Below are 21,949 nucleotides of genomic sequence, written 5' to 3'. Positions count from 1 at the left end.
TAATATGCCAAGGATCTGATAAACAACATACCTGAATTGAAAGTCCCAGACACGGAAATGGCCCAGCACATTCACAGTGTCACACAATCATTGTGGGAAAAAAAATCTTTATGAGTTTTATTTACAGCATTTGCCTGCACTTAAAAAAAAAAATAATAATAATTAAATAAGTAGTGGCAAATTTAAAATCCTATATACCTCAACGTTGCCTCAAGCTCTTTCCAAGATCTTTGTTGTCTTTCAATGTATTATTCTGGAATTATTATTATATATGGAATTGAGAGGACTAGATGGTTCAAATAACTGATATTAATATCTGATATGATCACCCCAGATTTCTTGGTCTGGATGCAACATAAGCCAATAATGATATAGGTAATGTGACCATGTTAGCGCTGTGGAGAATGATGGTCTAAGAAGGCTCATACAAATGACTACAACAGTAACTGGAATCCCTTCTGTTTTATTTTTCCCTATTGTCAGGAATAAATACTTGGGTTTTAAAAATCTTTTCAAACATATTCATTGCAGTTCTAGTAAAAGGCACACTCATGAGCAGTTTGAAGCAGCTCATACTACTGTTAAGCATTTTAGTCTGCTTCAGAGTTAAAAGGAATTTCAATCTGCAAATGTTTTGCCTTGCAAAATAGCACTATTCAGAAAAATAAAATACATGTAGACTTCTACACAATGACTAATCATTTGCAGGCATAACACTAAAGCAAGTGCTTAATCATACTTTTAAAAAGCAAATAAATTCAATGTAAGAGTAAAGTTATCCTTTAAAGAATTGCTGATGGTTGAAAATGTAATATATTTTAAATTTTAATAATAAGTAATAATTATTATAAATAATTTCAAACTTAAATAATTTTAGATGCACAATTAGTATTCCAATTAATGTGGGCAAGAGCTTATTGTTAAATAGTCAACTGCTATTTTAAATTTTTTTCTAGAAATACATGCTGTTGACTAATTACAATGCATGCTGCCATGCTTCCATTTTTCCAAAAGTACTTGAACAACAGGAAGTGTTTCCTTATGTCCTAAGCTCCTTTTCAGCAAAGATGGTCTTTGTACCATCTGTAACGCTTTTGATATGGATTTTTTATAATTATTATGGCATCAGTGAAGAAAAGAAATTTGTAGCATGAATACAAATAACTATAAATTATGCAAGATAAACCAGATAGCCATTTTCTCTGGGTTTGCTTGTAGTGACAGGTAAATTTACAATTACTAATGATGAGTCAATCTTTCAAACAGAATCTATTCCTTCTATTATCCAAAATACCATAGATGGTGTAACATGCATTGTGAATTTGGCCAGGACAGAATTACAAGACTATAGTCAGGAATGAGAACTCCACAGTGCAATCTTTTGCCATAGACAGGACGGAAGGTAGAGTCCGGGAGAAAACCAATATGAGGCCTAGTAAACAAGCCAGCAAGTCAACTGTTCAGGAGCTGCAACAGGTCATTTTATATGGAAGTAAATAGTGAAATTTGTAGTTAGGAAAATGAGCATGTTATTTTTAAAATAAATTTATTTTAGAGACAGAATTATGTAGATGTTCTTAACAAAGAGATGGGGAAAGCATTGGATATCCTCATTTTTGAGAAGAGGAAAATGAAGAGACAAAATTGAGTGTTTATCTCTTCATATTAACTCCCCAGCAGGCAGAAAACTTATACAAGATCAAGTCCCTAGCAGAGGCAGGACAGTGTGCTGTCTGAGGTCCTTTCCAACATATTGAAGATGTCAGGAAGTTTGCAGGCAGACGGAGCTGAACTGGAGAGAGAGCAGTTGAGGCTTCCTGGTTTCCAGCAACTTGGAAGCTTAGTTATTTGAGTCCTTAGGAACTGAGCTTCCAAGAAGGTCCACATAGCTTTTGCTTTCTAACCAGCAGAATCCTTGTATCTTCCTAGAATTGCATTAAGCACTTATTTGAAGTTTCTGCAACCATAATACTAGATAACTCATTACTTCTTTATTGAGTATCAGATTTTATAGCAGAAATACTTCTGAATGATAATGTCCGCATAAATAGAGACCAAGTCCCTTTGTATGACTGTAAAGATTTGCTGAGGTATTGCTCTATATGTGATGTATTAGACGTCAGGAATTGTTCTTATGGAATACACTTCTTGAACTGTATGAGCATTTATACACACACACATATATATAAATACATGTAGTAAATACATGTAGCTGAGTATTTGTAATTTTCAACTGCAAAAATGACTAGATAGATCTATTCGAATTAAATCCTGTTGTTACTTAATGAGGTTTCACTTCAATGTCTTCCTCCAAACTATCCTAGAAAATATTTCTGCATTTTGGGGAAAAAAAAAAAAAGAAAAAAAAAAAAACAACAATTGTTGTATAAAAACTCAAGACAGTTGAAGATGAGTTAGAACCACATCACAGAGTAATTCAACAAAGTATGGTGGCTTCTGTGGGACACTAGTAGGAAACTGGACACTGGTTTGAGTCTGCCATTTAGTTGTTTGTGCTACATGGAGAGTTCTTCTTGTGCTTTTAAACTAACTTTTTTTGTGTGTGTAAATTCAAATTTAAATGGTTTTAGATGTGTTAAAGATTTTATTTATAAAGTTGGATTTCATTTCATTTGTGTTCAGTTTCTAATAAGAAAATGTATTTACTCTTGTTAACTATGAGAAGGTAGTAGAAAATGTAAGAGGCAGAAGTTTCTTTAGAATCAAATAGAAGTGCATTATTTAATTTTGCCAGAAAAGTCTTGTTTGATATTTAGCATAGTGAAGCAGCTGTTTTATCTTCAGAATTCCTTGAAAAGAATGTTTTTTTCCTGAAGAATATTCATGTCTTCTTTTTCCTTATGATAATAAAAATGAACAGCTCCTTATCAATATTTTCAAGGCCTTTGGCTCTAGAGAGTTATGTTTCATCATTTAATTCCATCTATTTAAGTGAATTTTGTTTTAATCTCTTTGAAAACATAGAAGATTGTTGCTGTTTATTGAGATGATGATTCTACACTTCACTTTATGAGAGCGTAATCCACACTCTTCTGCCAGCAGCTATAGGAAAAACAAGAGGGATGTTCAGATATTAATGTTCAAATAATTGCTTTCTTAAGCTACATGTTATACCATATGCTTTCAATGAAGGAGGCAGAAGGTCTGTGTTGTAAACACATGCATGTACATGTATGCACTCAGAGTTTACAGATGACAGAAGAAATCTGTTTGTGTAGAGCAAAATATAGCAGATGCTGGAGGAAATGGAAACAAATGTGAGAGCTGAGAAGGGTGAAGAAAAAGCAAGAGACAGAAGGAAGCTGAGTGTGCCTTCCAACTGCTTTGTACTGCTTTTATTCAACAAAGGAGTTGTAAATTTAGTTTAACCAGCCAGTATGCTCTGGCTGTTTTGCTCTACTCGAGAGTAGCGTAAAACAGCCACAGCATATCAGTGAACCTGGTCATAAAAGCTTATATAAAATGAAATGTGTGTGTGTTTCTTGGAATCTTTAGAAATAGCTCATGACAATATTATATTTGAGGTTGATTGTTAGCAGTCATGTGTATGATTTTAATTTAATACAGTGAGCAAATTTAAAAGGCATAAGTGACACTAAGGAGGAGTTAGGAATGAACTTGCATATCCATGGTTTAATTGTAAATACAACACAAAATTTATAAGTATTTCAAAATAAGTATTTCTTTAAAAAAAGAGAATTCAAAATCAAAATCACGTTTGAAACCAATTATGCTGAAGTGTAGAAATGAAGGAAAATAAGGGCATACAGAAAATCTTCACTTCCTTTCAGATAAATTATTTTGGTAGAAAGTAAATATGTTTAAAAATCACTGTAGTCTAACCCCTGATAAAAAGTATTTAGAAATGTTCATTTCAGTCTTATGATCTTACAGAGCATAATTAAAATTATTTCAGAAATTACATGGATGTATAATGACCTTTTTTTGGGTGTTAGTTTTGTGTTTCCTGATCTGGTGATGTTCTATTTTGATATTTATTGTGAAAAACATTGTAAATACATTTTTGTTCTTTTTCAAATATATTCTCCTTACTAACTCTGTTCTGAACATATACTATTTTTGTTTTTTGTTGATTTTTTTTCTTACTTTTAAAGTCACAAATTCATATATACACTCCAAAAGGAAACTCAAAGGAATATTAGCGTGTTTTATCTATACTGTTTTGTGTAAGTACAGATAGTAGATATTTGTATACATTACTTCAATTTTCCCATAAATTTGCTTTTAATCATTTTTGTTTGCCGCAGAACTGGATATAACAACTTTAATCATTTTTGTATGTGTTAAGATTCTCTATTCACTTAATCTTTTGGTACTGAGTTTCCTGGTCTTATGTATGTGTGTCTGAAAAGAAAAATTCCTTTTTTATCTTAAATCTCTGGTTTTCCAATTTCATTGAAAATACATGTGTTTGTGTACTATGTGAGTAGATGAAATGTATGCTCTTGCCTATGCACATCTATCATTTTAAACATGTTTGGATTCCCCTCACATTCTTTCTTATTTCTCTTCTCTGAAAAGTCAGCATTTCTTGTGTCTTCGATCTCTCTTTATTTAGAAATATATCTAGTTTTTTATGATTGCAATTGCTCATCTCTTCTATACCTCTAGAAGTAAGCTTAATGTACCACATGAGGGCGAACCATCGATTTATATTATTTTGAATACTATTATGGCTTTATTTTACATCCCCCTCTGCAATATATTCTAGTTCTCTGAACAAGAACTCTGGTTTCTGATAAATAAAACAAAAGAATGTGGGAGTCAAAAATCAACATTTTTCCTAGTGGTACCTAGCTTTATGTATAGTAACTCATTGAACAGTGGTATACTGTTATAAATTTTAATGAATTCCACTAAGAACAATTTTGAGACAATAATTCTAAATATTCATAGCTTAATGTTGCCATTTCTATGACTACAATGTCCAGAGACTGCTGATAAGGTTATATTATGGTCTATTTGTGGACAGCAGTAGGTTCAACACTTCATAAAGAAGGCAGAATCTCAGCCATATCTGCAAGAGGCAAGTAATGATTTACCCAAATGAAGATGGATGTTATGAAAAGTGCTAATTTACCATAATCCTGCATTCTCATGTGTATAGTACAGCTTTATGCGGAAAAATATATGTTTCTATATTCTATATTCTATAAAAATGTTCTATTCTATTTGAATAGAACACAGTTATGGAAGTTCTAGAAATTGTATGTAATGGTATCTGTATGTAGATAGATAGTTTGCTATCATCCACAGCATTCTACAGAGCTGTAAGTTAGAGTTACAATCAGTTGTAAATTACTGAGTTTGTCAGCTTCTACCAAATGTTGTTATAAGATGGGTATATCAATCAGAGGACTTTCTTTCCCATTCTGTCACATAAAATGTCTGAGCAGTATTCAAAGAAAAGTGCATGAAACACCAAAAAAAAAAAAAAAAAAAAAAAAAAAAAAAAAAAAAAAAAGGCAGTTTTCTTTTTCCTGAGCAGTTCCATTTGAAGAATTTGGGAAAAGGTTGAAGATTTTTGGAATATTATTTTAAAAATCTGCTTAGAACATTAGTTCCATGTGTAAATATCCAGTAGTCTATGGATCAGTGGCATTGGAAAAGCTTTTCATTGTGACTTTTTTTGGGTATAATGATAAATTTTAATGTTATCTTTATCTTGACAAAAGTTCTGAGCATGCAGATTAGTATTCTATTAGTATTTATTAGTATTGGTATTGGTTTTGGTAGTGGTATTGGTAGTATTAATACTAGTTTTAGCACTGATAGAGAAAGTCTCCTTTAGGATGTTGATAAGCAGAGTTAAAAGCACTTGAAACTCAAGCATAAACAGCTTTTCAACATTTTGTTATACTTCAGAGTTCACCAGCAAGCTAATCCTGGCAGCGCCGTTTATATCCTGCAACCCTTTCTTCTTCCTCCTTCTTTATTTTTATTTGGAAAATCTAACTTCTCACCAAACTCCTCTACATTTTCACCTTTACTATAGCAGGATTTTAAAAACTACGTGTGATGCTCCTTTCATGCACTGGAACTAGAGAAATGAAACCTTTTGTTACATAAATTAATTAGTGCCAACTTACTTTTCTACAGATGCACAGCTTTATTGACATGGCAGAAAAGGGGGTGGAGGAGAAAGGATAATAAAATATGGAATGTGTCAGGTTTATGTGGTTCAGGTTAAAAACTTTTTGATTAAAACCTAAGCTGTACATGGTCTGTAGTTTGAAAGTGCCAAAAAGTACCTGATTTCTTCTGCAGTAGAAAAGTTTCCCAATTTTTGTCAAGTCAGAAAGATGAAAGAATAAAAGTGCATGGATAAAGAATTGTCAAATATTTCGATGAAAAGATGAGAAATACCACTAAAAACATCCTGGAATAAATTAAAAAGCTGGGAGAGAAGATATTTTTACTCTGTCAAAATATCTGTGGTATTTGAAATAGAGATCAATCTTAGGTCTGAATTAGAAGTCCTAATCACTCAGCAACACTGAGTGATTGTGTAGATGTCCAGCCTCAGTTTAAATTTTGTTGGTTTATAATAACTTTTGAGAACTACACTATAGCCTGTAAAAAATATCCACATGTTCTCTGCTGGAACAGCTCCAGACTATAACAGAACCACTAGATTGCACCCTGGTGCTTTATGTATTGTTTAATTGTTTTCCTTTGGTGGGTATTTTTATTAAAAGCCCATTATCCAGAATCAGACAGAAGTGTTGTTACAAGAACAGCAGAAACAGAGGCCTTTCAGCTACACAGTTGTTATTCATGTCTTCTTTAGCCAGCTTAGCTAATGAGACCTCCACTATTCTTTTAGTTCTTCAAGAAAAAGAAACCAGAGTTTTTATTTTCCTTCTTTCAAACATAAATTGGATTGTGAGGTTGTGTGCATGCTCACATACTTGGTGTGTCTGTATAAGATTGTGTTGATACCTCTGGGGCATGTCTGTGCTTATAGACGTTCACACACTTTTGCATCAGTAACTCCTTGGATATATTTTTAATGTCTAACGATTTTGTGTGCCTATGCTACTCTTTGCTTGTAAAGAAATTAAATTAAAGAACAAGTCTTTTTCATACTAATTTAAAAAAAAAAAAAAAAGAACACATACTCTAGCATGTAAAGTACTAGTAAAATAGAAAAATCTAGCAAGACAAAATTTTGAAATCCTGAGTTATGATGAGTAGCACTCTGCTCAGTGCTGCAAGATCTTATGGAGTTTCATGTTACTGTTTGTTGCTGGAGCCCCAATTCTGAGTATGTTATTACTTTTTTAAGTGAGTTCTTAATCTTGCAAAAGAGATGTTTAAAACTATGAAAACACATATATCTTAAAAATAGATATCTAATGAAAAAGTTCAGGGAGGCCTATGACTCATGATTATGTGGTATTAGCACTGCTTGAGCCGCCAGTAATGCCATTAAATCAATACAGCTTCGTAAAGAGTAGATTGTTACTCAGAGTGAGGGAATCTATCAGACTTCAAACTTCTGCAAGTAGTATAAGAAAAAAATCTCATTCATGGATTAAGTAACCATGTTTGGCATGTGTTTGTATTTCTTTTTTTTTTTTTTTTTTTTAAGGAAAGTTAAGCCTTTGTCTTGTGATCAAAAATACTTAACTTTAGGTCTTCTAGGGTCTGCTCTGCACGCCAGCATTAATTAATTAATGGCTAATATGTAATGTTGTTTATATTCAACAGTAAATTCTTGCAAGAGTCATCATAGAAAGTTTGTGAAACCAAAGGCTGTTCACCAATAAATGTGACAGGATCTGGTCCTAGATAATTTGACTACACTTAGCATGATTGAGTAATTAAATCTTTCAAATTATATGCAAACACTCGTGATTTATCATGGCCTGAAACAAAGAAAGCTTTTAAAGTTTGTCTGACTCATATACCACTGTCTTTCTAGTCATAGTATATGTATATTGGGTGTCAAAATAAAATTACCAAAATTCTAAAGGTATTAAAAATTCACAAAAAATTAAACCAAAAAGATTACAGTGCATTCATTATAACTGGGCTGAAAGTAGTTATGCCTTGGTGAAGGCATAGCTGGGGAAACAGTTTAGTATTTTTTCTGTGTCATGCTATAGTGTACATTCGTGTCAGATAATATAAAATAGGGGACTGAAAGAAAAAGGAAACTTATTTGGTCCTTTTTTCCCCATCAATAAATCCACTGGTCTTTGCTACTTTCTTTTTCCTCTGCTGGGTGTGGTGTGAAATACTGAGTAGAGCTGACTAAAGACAGCAGTTCCAGTAAGTAGCAACTGTCCATGGTTTTGATGTGCAATTTTCTTTTACACTGGAACAAAAGCAAAACAATTTGAAAACTTCCAAGAAAACAGCTAAGTGTGTGTTTCAAACCCTTTCATGACTGTGTTCATATCTAGCCTCATGGTGACGATATCACTCTAGGAAGCAAGAAACTCTAAGTGAAAAAAACTCATCCCTGAATTATTAAAAACAATTTTTCTTGCCTTGTTCTTACAAACCAGGGACTTGAACCTGACCTTATCACATCAGAAGTTAATGCCTTTACTGTCAAGCTATTTGAAATGTTTTTTCTTTTCCATGCTCTGAAAAAGGTTGCCCTCTGCAAAATATTAGGGATCCACACATATGAAATGATTCTATTTTAGTAAAAAGATATATGTCATGAAAAAGTTACACATTTCATCATGCATTATTAATCTGACAGGAGAGTGCCTCCCTATTACCAATTAAGAATTTTACAGAGTAATAAACTATTGTTAAACCTCTGCAAGTGCTTCAATTCCTATGTGACAGTGACTTCTCAATCCCCATGCTTTGTTAACATCTGCTTCACTCCATTTGTGATCAGCTTTCTATGAAAACAGGTTCCCTCTGGATCTGAAAATTACAATTTATCACCCACCTATTTTCTCTTCCCTTATTCATCTATTTAAATTTGAATTCCTCTCATAAGAGGGTATTGTCACTGATGATACAATCATGTTTCACTGAAAAATAGAAGTACTATTAAGCTCTCGTCACCCTCTCCTTTCTCCATCTCTGCCTCAAAGCCACTGAGTTTACAGATTGCTGTCTGTCCTACAGCTCTGCTCTAGACATTCTTCAGATTAGAATCTCAGCCTTCCTTTCCTCTGAAACAGTGCTATATTTCCTATATGCAAACAGTAGCTGAGTTTGTACACTGCTGAGTTCTCCAGGATGTATAGTCAGGAGCCACTTACACAGGAGTCATCTTTTTGTTCTTTATTTGCAGCCTAATACAATGAGGTTACTGCGCACAACAGTAGTTCCAGTATAATGTATGTTATTATTAAGAATAATAGTAAGATTTATAGAGTTAAAAGATTGATTTGGGAGATGTTTTTGATTGGTAGAAATAAGAAGGGAGGTAGGCTGTCTGCAATCTGCATCACACTGCATGAGAGGTACACGCACCCAGCACTGGGGACATTGGCTGAATATGGCGCATGGGGTCATGCAAGCTGGTGGCTGACATTATCCCTTCAAGTCCTCAGATCTGATATAGAGAGGGTGTCTTCCTACGACTTGAAAGGGGGAGATGTAGGGATTGAGACCTCTAGACCAGAAGAAAGATATGCAGTTCTTTGCTTTCCTTGTGAATGAACCGATTTTATGTGGAACAGTGTAATGTGGTCCTTTATTCTGGAATTGTTCTTGTTTCAGTGAGACATATGGATATGGTACTGGTAGGATTCAGTCCTCCAAACAGGCTTTGGAAGTGTGATCCTCCTCCTGTTTGTTTAGCTCAAGAACACACATATTGCTCAGTATCACTGCTGCAGTGTCCATGATCTCATTGAGCCCATAAGTATGTCTATCTTGTTGACATCTAGGGAAACATGATGATTATCAACAAAATGTAGAGGCTGTTGTACACTGCAACACTTCAAATACAACAAGATTATTAAGGCTAGAATGTAGAATGTCATTTACAGAGTTTAAGTGAGATATAAGACCTTCCTGAGTTTCTATTATAGTTTTATTTCCAGCACTATTCTTTAACAAACTAAATAAATTACTGCATGTATTGGACCTCTGAGGCTTGGGGCAAAGAATGGAAAAATTATTTACAAAAGCTTGAAAATATTTAATCACTAGAGGCAGGGGGCAACTGTGTTTTAATTAGCAGTTCCTCAGGCTATTGGCTGGCTGGATGCTTTCTCAAACAACCACACAAACGCACTGAATAGCTGTTTGCCAGCCTTAGGGTCAGGCCTGAGATGAAACAGATAAGATAATTGGCTCTAATGAAATCCAGAAGGCCTTGGCTTTCTTGTTTGAGCTTGGATTTGAAAAGTGCGTGTGGAAGTGAGGCTTAATTCAAACCAGTCCTGAACTAGGCCCATTTTTCAGTGACTTTGATATTGTTTGAAGTTCTGAAAGTGTTCGCCACACCACTAGCCTGCTGGGCTGGGCCTCCCCGGTCACCTTAATTACTGAGCTTTATTGCTGACTTTACTACACAGGAAAGGAGCCATTATATGTTCCATCAACATCAGCTCTCCTCAGATTGGAGGAAAGGGCAGGGTGAAAGGCCACTGTAGGAAGGCAAAAACTTCACTTTGAGGTAGTCAGATCATTTACCCGTGTTAAATTTCACTGTGCTATGTGCGTACATTCCTCAAAACACAGAAGCCCAATTTCCATTTTTTTTAGCAAGTGATTACTTTTCAAAACATTTTGTTTGTGTCTGATTAGCAGGAGGGGACATTTATTCTTAGAGGTGGAAAAGAAGGCAAATTTTAACAAACGCCTAATTAATCATCACAGAGGAAAGGAATCTAGTTAAAATCTGTAATAAAGAGAAATTGTTCTTAATGCTTCTTTGAAGTGGGAATAAGTGAGGAAACCCCTACAGTGTGTTTGCAGACCTGACACCCTACAGAACGTACTCCTTGCAACTAGCCTGATATCTTGAGGGTAACTTGTAATGTGCTCTGCAAAAATAGAAGGGCGCCTGTGAAATACTGTAATGGCAAGCAACAGTTGAGGTATTTTAGCAATGTTAGTTCTAAGTTATTCTCTTCATGATAATTACTTTCAGAGTTTGGTCCTAATCTCTCGTTAGCTGCTCCAGCTGGTGGTGCTGCTGGAAAAAAAAGAAACTGGGTGAACCCATGTGCATGAATGAATTTTCAGATCTGGACACTGTAGTGGAAGAGATGTCTGTTGGGCGTAAGGAGTCAGTGTCTGAGACCATGGAAGTTCCTAGGAAGTTCTGCCGTTGGGAAACCCAGGACAGATCCCACAAATGCTTAGCATGTGGCTGAATGATTTTATGTATTAATTCCATGCTCCCTAACCAGTTGGGCTACTAATCTCAGCACAGCTACACATGTGCATTAATGTTTGCAGGTCTGGGCCTCCCAAGACTAACTGCCCAGTTTGCACCTGATCCCGTATTACCAATACTAATATATAATAAAAGAAATACTGATGAATATTACTTGCTGGTGGGAATCAGTCTGTGAAGTTCAGATCAAGATGCACAAACTGTATTTCCATGAGCTTGGGAGGAAAATCAGAAAAGACCAAAAAAGTCAGTTTCATTTCTGTCTCCTTTTCATTTCCTTTGTTGCTTTGTTTTGTTTTGCTTGTTTGTGGTGCTGTTTTTTTTTTTATTGTTGTTGTTTTTAAGAAGCTAATAGCCCTGCTTTTCTTAATAGCTTGAACGTGTCTTCATTAAAATTAGAAATGTCACAAAGATGCTTTCTGCAGAGTATACTGCCCTTTCCTTAAGACAGCAGTTTCACAAAGAAGACTGCTATAATTTGAGATAGTTCCACCTTATGTTATTTTATGAATAATATCTGTGCTATAATGCACATTTTTCATCTGTATGCCAGAAGATTTTTTAAACAAAGGATTCCTATTTAAGAAGCCTGCAGGTTTCTTGTTTTTCTTCCCTTTCATATGCCCTGTCATTTTAACACATTTTATGTTTGTAGAATGGTGAATTGGTTATACACTTTAAAGAAAAGCAGCAGGTTTTAGTTTTTTTATCAATATTTTGTGAAATTTTACCTGTTAAACCCATAGCTAGCATCACAGGGAGCTAGTTATATGTATATTGACACACATTTTATTAGCACTAGGCTAAGACAAAATACCTTTTGAAATAATCATAATTCATTGCAATTATCAGAAAACAATGATTTCCCTTCTAATATAAATGGTTGTTTTGAGAGAAAATAGTAGTGTAGATGTCATAGTGTGAGAGTTCCTGTGAACAATATTTCCAGATTGATAGATGTTCTGCTCTTTATTTAACTGTAGAATTTGTTTGCTCTCATTTTTAATAACTAAATCAAAAATGAAAACTTCCTTCTTGATACTGTGCTTCTTAAGAGACAGTTTGCTATCTGAAAGTCTTAACAAAACTATGTAGAAAATTTGCTGTTTTGAGAAATCAAGATTTTTTTTTTAATGGAAGAAGCAGGGCAATGATGTGCCACTGAGGAGGTGTAGGTATAAGTCTTCTGTGTCTGAGTGTACTTTCAACTACATTTCCTGCATTTTGTGGAAATAATGGGATTTAGGGGAGCATATAAAGTGATATAAAGATATTACGGTATTTTGGAAAAGATTTGTTGACTGGGAGAATTGGGACTACATAATCTATTAGTGATTTAATTCATGCCTTACGCATATGCCTAATGATGTCTTAAAAAAAAAAAAAAGGGGAATAAGAATATGAAATCTACTCATGATTTAATCTGACCTTTGCACATCTGTCTGCAAACGTTATACAGTTAAGCTTGGGTGTTTGCTGTAAGTCATGCAGGGGATAGTGACTGAGGAAGCATTTTATTGCAGGAAAGAATTCCCTGGATGCCTAAGCCACTTATTCTTAATGTTTCCAACAATGTTTTTAAGGTGGTAGAATGTTCATTACTAAAAAGTGTATTTTTAATATAGAGCTGAGGGCCATGTACTTTCATAATTTGCATCTTATGGTTTAGTTACAATCATTTGTAAATATGCAATTAAAAAAAAATAAGAAATCCTAAGAGAAATATTCGTAAAGTATCCATTATCTGATGTAATAGTGTTGTGTTATGTATTTCCAAAATACTATAGAGACCACACAGCAATTCACTGGCTGAGCCAAGACTACATCTTGGGCCTCACTGTTTTCACTAGTTCTGTGAAATTTCTGCATTTTTAAAATAGGGTTTAGGAAAAAAAAAGATTGTTAAATATCATTATTTTGTAAATCTATTGCCATTTTCTTAAAATAGATTTTAATTTTCCTTTTCATTATTCTTTCTATGTGCCATTTTAGAAAGCGTGAAGAGGTGACTTGATCTAGTAGGGTTCAATAAGTTACTTTTAGATTAGGTGATCATTACATGTTTCAGCAGCACTGTATTTTGTTGTTCATAACGTTATTTTTTTTAATTCTCTGATAATAAGAAGGTAACTGGAAGATAACTGACACTAAGAAGATTTAACTGGATGCTGATGGTTTATGTATTTACGTTATCCTAGATTGCTTTCATGCAAACCGTTAGTTGCACTGGTAGCAAACAATGGAAGAGTTAATAAGGATATTACCTAACTAGTATATACCTGTGGATTTTGACTGTGACATTTCATTACTGTAATCACTAACAATAGTGAGAATAGTTAACTGCAGAGGACTTTTGTAGAGGATTACAATAGGTATGTAATTCTTTGGCTGAGGAATTCAGCTGGGATCCATTTCTCATATCATGGTATATACTATATTCTCTTAGATTACTTGTGTGTGATGTGGGAGATCAAAGGATTGTACTTTTATTTCTGTGACCACAATAAACTTGAAAGAATAAAAGGAGATCGTTGTGAATATCATATAAAACAAATGGGGCTTAATATGATTCGAGAAAATGACAATTAGAAGAAAAATGAGGATATCGTACTTCTTTATCCTTCTTAGTTGTAGTGTGAAGTCTTGCACCTGCTTGTTAGCAAGGTCAGATTTAGGATTATGAAAAGAAAGGGAGTGCTTTTACTTGTATTTTTTTCTCCTAATGCCTCTGGTGCTTTAATTTAATTCATATGTACAGTATTCCAAAATAACTATGGTGATTGATAGTGTTGTAATAAAACACAGGAACATACACACAAATTTAATGTTTCTTTAAAGATTTAAAAGCCTTCGCTTTGCATTCTATTTATAATTGAGCTTAAAATATTTTTAGCAGAAATAAAATTCTATTTTAACTATAACATATACCATTGTTTTGAATTTGCAATCAAACGTCTCTTAGTCATCTTTAAAAGTGACTAATATTTCGTGCCTTTGATACTTAAAAACCAAGCCATTTTTATTTAATGGAAACTATTGTATAATTGTAGTTCCATACTATTTATGCCACATTAGGTTATGCAAGAATTGTGAAATAAACAAAGTGCTAAGTTTTGTCTTGTCCATGTGTTATCTTTGTAAAATTCAGATAATTATTGATATAAACTATTATAATATTAGCTGCCCAGTTTGGACTATAATTTTTGCACTGAAAAATCAGCAGTGTACAAGTCATTAAGAAGAAACAGAACATTCTGCCTGCTGTGTAGAAACAATTTGTACTAGTACCTTAAAGGAATATGTGGGAGGCAGTCTCAGGTTTTGAGATCTTAGTTGAAAAATTTGATTATCCAATTGTGATTCACTTCCTTATGTCCTTTCTACTTTGAATACGAAAAGGCATGACTTTATACTTGGAAGAAGAAGGTTGAGCTCCTCTGCTGTCTGTCCTTGTCTGCACCAGTACCTCAAGACTGGCTGGAGAATAGCATCAATGGAAAGGTTCTTAAAATGATTTATCTGCAGGAGCTTTTGATTTACTCAATAGTATCAATGCAGTTATGATTCATGGCTTCTTACTTCACTTTAGGTTACAAATAAAAGCTGGCATGCAAACAGAGAGGATTTTGGGGCCAAGATCAGACATGCAACCATTTATCTACAATGTTGGCATCTCCATATGAGCAAGATGCCCAAATACCCACAGTGATTCAGTCAGCTAAACTGAGGGAGCTGTGTACTTACGTTTAAGCAGGGATATACACTGCTTATTTGAATAATTTTCTAGTCTTCGATGTCTACTCACTAGGACCTTGATTCAGCTTTGAAAACACATGTCCAGTACCATGTGAGAGGTGTTCAAGGAACTGATGTTTACTGTTATGGCAGACAGCTTTGGCACAGGATTTCTGTGAGATCTGTTCCTTTTCACATCGTCAGCAGGTGGCCAAGAAGGATTCCTGTGTATCCCAAAAGCTGTTGAATACCTCTGCACGGGTAACTGAGATGAATACTCTGTCTCCATGAAATATAGTGAAAGTGTAGATCCTTAGCTCACATTTAGAACCCTACATTTGCATTTGGGTGCCATTCCTGGTTAAATCAATCTCTATTATAGGTTATGATTATGGACATTCTTCTAGGAAAATTCAATTAACTGGGATTTCATCCCAGTCTAGTTAAAGATGTTGTCCTAAGGTAGTGTCTTGCAGTATGCCTACGCTTCCATACCTGCAAAAGAGGAGTAGATGTGCTCAATCCAGCTTCAAGCTACCCATAGAATGCCTGCAGCTGTAATTCTCATGGACTACATGTGCTAATTGGTTTTTCCTTTACTACACTGTGCCAAAATGTAAACAAATATCCTGTAACTAGTTCATATCTGTCTCCAAGTATCAGGGTAATACAGTGCACTGAGATAAATTTCCTTTCGTTGGGAATGTAACAGACTGTATGAAACAGTGCCTCTATGGCAAAAAGTTTTTTGGTATCCCAGCTGTCTCATTTTAAATCTAGCACAGATGTCTTTGCTTCATGCAGCAGTGCGCAGTACAGTCATATCCCTAGACAAGGTTATCCACTTCAATTTATTGATGAAGTGGGAGGTTTGCCACTTCGGCTGTACATTTTTTGTTATATCCTTGTATTGCACCTTCCATAGCCAACACTGTTGGCTGCATTTAGACCTAAAAGCATGATAATAATAGTCATGGATGAGGTTGTACTTTAGTCAGGTTGTACTATATACTCCTAAAGAGACTACCTCTCAGCAGTAACCCTTTCCAGAAATTCAGAGCTGATAATATTTATGAGTGTTTGGAGCAGTTGAAATGTTGGCTAGAGATCTTTTAAATAGCTAAATTTCAACACATTCCCTAAGGAGCTGAGATGGAGATCATTTCAGACCTGTCAGAGGAAGATCATACTTTAATTGTACTTCACTGTACTATAAAAAATGAGACCTCTCCACTAGATTTAAGAGTCAGTGGTATTGTGATCTGTGCGAAATGTTAGAGGAACTCACCTGGGATCTTACAGTGTGTATGAAATACTTTTGTCAGTGACACAAGCTTAAAAATAGTCACATAAATGTGATGGTTTCTGCAATTGATCTTTTCTAAAAGTATCTCCAGCTTGACAGAGAGCATCTTTTCAGTTTGATTTATTCTGTAATAGAGTACACTCTGGTGGCTGTCTTCCAAAAACGCTATCCTGAATATCTGTTTATAAGTAGAGCAGTTCCGAATCACTCAGTTCATGACTCCAGCATTTTACTGCAAGATAAATACTACTTTGGCTGTGGCACAGGTGCCAGCCTTCAAAATAGAGCATCTCTGAATGTAAAAGGGGCTGATTTCAGTAGCAACTGTTACTCTTTTAGGGCTATATATTAGCTTTAAAAATTAGAGTACAGTATGCCACAGAGTGTGGAACAACACTACTAGTACTATTTCTTAAAATCCAAGTTAGTCAATTTTTGCTCTTGTTTACCCGTTTCTCTATTCAGTAGAGAATGCACTGCTGTAAGCAGTAGGATAATTCTTTCTCCCGTTTCTGACAGTTTCCACAACCAGAGAAATTCTGTAATTGATACAGCATGCAAGCTGCCTCTCTAAACCCATTTGTATGTCCTACAAGTTGTGGAAGTCTCAAAGAGATTTCCAGAAGTTTTCTCCATAGGATGCTAGTTTGTAGTGATTGTGCCAGTGAATTTTCATTCGCTGAAAGGAAGGGCAAGAATCTATTGTTTGTCTCACCAGTGCTTGAAAATGGGCCTTTGGACAGCACAAGACGGGTAGAGTTTGAGGAATAAAAGCCTCAAGTGATGCAGTTCTCTGCTAGCACCACAACAGATGATAAGTCACATACAATAAGTAGGGCTTTCAAACTTAAGGAATGCTTATTTGTAAGAGGTGCATTTCCTGAAAATGGGAACTGTCTTAAGGAAAAGGGACGCAGCACAACTGAACACCAAAAACGATAGTTAAGTGTCCAGCCAGTATTCCCAAGTCTGAGACAGAGAAATGCGTAGGTAATCCTGTGAATTATGCACCTGTGTACCCTTTAAATGATGGACCAGATGCTGAGGTGATGACCTTGTCAAAGTTCCTTTCTCATTGCAACTCTGGATGTCTTTCACGGTGGACTGTGCTGAAGGGATCACAAGGAAAAGTGCGCAAATATGAGAAACTTCTGAAAGCCCAGGAGTGCGTGAGAAAGTACACACTCATGCTTCTGCAAGTTCAGTGCTTTACTGTACTTTTTTGAGCATTTGTGAAAAACTGTTCTTTACTAAGAAAGAAAAAAGTTTCAGTTGACTCTTGCAGGAAGTTTCTTATTGAATACAATTTAAGGATTAATGATTAATTCTAATAATAAATGGGTTGATTATATGTTCACAGCAGGCAGAGAATTAATCCTGCTATGCTGAGCAATTTTCAGTGAATAATATGGGTATTTAGATCCTGATCCTAGAATATTTTAAATTAATGTCTTTTTTCCTTTTGTGAGAATCATACTTTTGCTTCTACAAGGGTTGCTCCAAAAGTAATCCCTCCTACGTTATTATCTTGGTCACAATAATGGAGGTAGATGTAGGTGGTATGGCAGTACAGGTTGTACCTTCCACCAGTATTTCATTACATTTTGTTGCTGTTTGACAGATGGCAGCAGAGGGGCAGACTGGCAGAATGGAATCTGACATGGAAGTGTGTATGAAGTAAAGGTGTGTCACTGAATTTCTCTATGCAGAAAAACAATTGCACACAGACATTCATCAATTCTTGCTGGACATTTATGGAGACCAAACAGTGAATGAGAGCACAATGAAGCAGTGGGTGGTGCATTTCTGTAGTGGAAACAGTGATGTTTCAGCAGCTGTAGAACTGTGGGTTTTACGAGCACAGCATGCAAGCTCTTCATTGTTGGTGAAAATGCATACCTAGTGGCAGTGCTTGTGCTGAAAAAATAGTGTTTTGTAGCTGAGAATTTTCTCTGTCAACTAGTGCTATTTTGTTCTTTGTATCTGTTGTAGTTTCCATGGAATGAAATGTGAGGCATTACTTTTGGAGCAACCTCTGTATCACTGCAGCTTTATTAAATTGAGTATATTAACATCACAATGAATTTTGTTCAACAGATACAATAATTTGCAGCAATAAATCATTCACACATTCCCTTCAGAAATTAGTGAAGTATGTACTGTGATATTCTGCTTACCTGTGTACAGGTAATAACAATACACTAAGAATACACTGTACCTTAGACAACATTCAGAAAAGTAATGTGCTTAGGTCAGTGAAGGACCACCTTAGAAATAAATAAATATAAGAAGTTCAATTCTTCAGAAAGTCCCCGGTGTCTATCAGAATGGAGCTTTTAGGTCTCATTCATTTTCCACCTCAGTGAGATAATTGGGAAGTAAATGGCGAAACAGAGTGCTGGTCTAATAGTAATGAGCAAGTAGATGAGAGAAAACAGAGTAGAAAGAGAATGTAGATGAGACATAGGAGGAAAAGATGAGAGAAAACAGATGGAAACCAAAAAGCCAATGAAGTGTGAAAGACAAGACTATAATGATTTGCTCAAGACATGGTGGAACTAGTCTGAATAAAATAAGAAAAGAAACCTATACTCTCAGTCCGACTTCAGAATAAACCAAATCTTTAATAACGTTTTAAAAGGATTAAGGTAAAACTCTTTTCATCCTGGAATTAGAGATTCTATTACAGGATATTCTGATAGTACTCAGACCTTGAATAGAAAGATTGGAACAAACATCAAAACATTTACATTTACACAAGCCAAATTTCACCCTACCAGAGGTCTAATCTTTGCTCGTACGTATTTCCTTTTATGTTATATAGAACCTAAAATTGATCACAGAGATAACATCAGTGGAACTTACAGTTGTATATATATGTCCTGGAACACCGTTTTTTCTCACTTTACCCTTATCTAATAGTTATTCTTTGATCCCCTAATAATAAATCATTTGTTGCATTCATATAGATAATGGAATTTTTTAAAAAATTTAATGGAATATTTCAACTTACTGGAGGATAATTTTTGAACAGTTAAAGAGCACAACTCTGTAGCAACTATGTATGATGATTTGGCTTCACTTGCAGTTAGAAATGGAGCCAAAATGGAAGATGCACATGTACCCTATAGCTGATGAAAAAACATATGCCCTTTTCAAATTTAAGTGATTTTTCTCTGTATGTTTTGTACATGAATTCTAGTATTTTAATATTTTGGAACTGCAGGAGTTTCTGAACATCTTTAAGCCATTCTTGAGCTGTGTATGCCAGCAGTGAGCAATCCTGCTAAAAGGAGTGCTTCTTAGATTGCAAGCTGAAGAGTACTTCTCCTTTGTTGGTTTAGTCGCTGATTTTTTAGTTTTATTTTTATTTCATGACCAGGTCAAAGTTCTCCTTTGGTGATTCAATGAAATTTAAAGAGAATGGAGAAGAGCCAGAGGGAATATGAAAACATCAGTCTTGGCAGGATTAGCTTACTTTTCAGTCCTCTTTGCTCTTTGATACTCCTCATCTCTATCATTGCTTTTTTGGTGAAGGAAGCAGTGCAATTAGGTGGTGTGAAAGTTGGCTTGTTTTTCATCATGGCAAGCAGGACTTGACCCTTCCTCATTCCACAGTCAGAACTCCTCAAAGATAACTGTTTCCTTCCTGACTGCGGGTTTCACTTGGACTGACAGGTTACCAGTATTTCTGCTATCAGGACACCAATTGTTGCTTGAGATTGGAGTTAAATATCAAGATTCACAATACAAACTCTCGTATTTTTTGCTAAAACAGAAGTAAAATAAAGAATTTACGAACTTTTTTTTTTTTGAAGGCTATGACAAATTTGAAATTTTGTTACTGCAATGTCTTTTTGAAGTCATACTGGATAAATAATGTCAAAAATGCCCTTTTTTTAGGCAATGTCTGTCAAGTTTATTGAGTTGATTTAGCAATTAAAAAAAAGACAAGTAAATGAGAAGAAAAATATAAAATTCTAGAAATTTAATTTTTATTCATTTACTAAAGTCAGAAGGTGTTGAAATTAGAACTGCTAAATGAAGAACAATTTAGATATTTATATAACAATTTAGACATTTTCTAACTGACCTTAGCATTATACTAACTTAGGCTTCTTTTTTTTTTGTCTGGAGTCTGAACTATCTTGCAGAAAAAATAATATAAAAATTACAGATTTTAATATATTCTTTTTCCTTACCAGTTCCTGCTGAAGGGCTGACAATTTCTCTTTATTTAGGTGCCAACAGTCTTCTAACCTTTCTTGAAGAGGCCACAACTTAAAAACCTATTGGATCACCTCCCATTTATTAGCAATGATAAAAACTTCCTCCTAATCACTGTAATTGCACAGCTCCATTTGACAGGTTTGGCAATTTTATGTTGGAAGAGTAATTTTAACAAAGAGTAGATGGGAACACAGTGCCAAATTTCTCAGCTGGTTTAAAATTACTTGTTTTTAAATATAGGTTGGCAACTGGGAGAAGAACTCAAGCAGCAAAAAAAAAACTTTTCAGTGTTTTTGGGACTGTTGATAATCCAAAGATAACACCATGAAAAAAATGTTGCTTTAAAACTAGTAATTTGTGCGTTTTACAAGTTCTGTTGGTAATTTTATATAAGGAATTCAAAATGACAAAGGGATTTCCTAAATAAATAGTAACTCTTTTTTTTCAGTAAGCATGCTAATGCTGATTGAAAATTGAATCCTTAGGAGATAAATGAATATGAACTTCTAAGGGGGTTGTTGAATACTTGGAAAATGAATGTTTTATCAAATACATTTTGGCTTCAAGGAAAGTTCAAATTTTTGGACAAAATGAAAAATTTAGATTATATGATAACTAGATATTGTATTATCCATACATCAAAACTGCAAAAGGTTCTAATTTTATTTGTTTAATATGAAGTATATTTGAATGTACTTTTAACTTACATTTATTACAATATTTTCTGAAATTTTACTGTTGTTTTCTGATACATCCAATCTAAGTTATATTATTTTGTCTGTCACTCCAAGACATAAGTGCAACAAAAATGAAGGTATAAGCGAAAACTATACTTAGGGATGTTTTTGTTACTAGTTTCAACATTGTAAATTGAGACAGACATTGAAAAAAGGAACTAGGTGATTCAATTCATTCTTACATTTTCTTGAAATTATAATCAATCTCAGTTTCCAAGGCAACTGACTACATGAGGATGGACCAGCCAATAATGGGAAACAGCTTTCTGTTTTATTACTGTAACATATGGTAGAAAAAGTCTTTTTTGTTTCATGCTGTTGAATAGACTATCCAATTCATCACCCCAAATAGAATAAAAAAATGATTAAAAGAGGTGTGAGTAGTTCAGTATTGAAGCAGAAATGCAGAGATGTAAGTTCATGGGGGAAAGGCAAAAAAAAACATCAAAATGTAATACTTAGATGCTCTTCTGCTAAAACCCAAACTTCATCTTGATTTTTCCTATGACCTTCCTCAGGGGTCCTGGCAACATGAAGGGTTGGTGTAAGTGATTGTATTGGCAAATGGAT

The 21,949-nt window shown here is 34.6% G+C and overlaps 1 protein-coding gene across 1 annotated transcript in view; it reads left to right on the top strand.

Moving 5' to 3' along the window:
* HDAC9 (histone deacetylase 9) overlaps window positions 1–21,949 on the top strand; it is a 438,875-nt gene that overhangs the window by 349,595 nt on the left and 67,331 nt on the right. The window lies entirely within an intron of this gene.

The sequence above is a fragment of the Centrocercus urophasianus genome, unplaced genomic scaffold (assembly GCF_019232065.1).
Source record: "Centrocercus urophasianus isolate 14NV4802_14NV808 unplaced genomic scaffold, USGS_Curo_1.0 seq_16, whole genome shotgun sequence".
Taxonomy (NCBI): Eukaryota; Metazoa; Chordata; class Aves; order Galliformes; family Phasianidae; genus Centrocercus; species Centrocercus urophasianus.
Note: the sequence above shows the minus strand (reverse complement) of the source record. Positions and strands in the feature narration are given on the sequence as shown.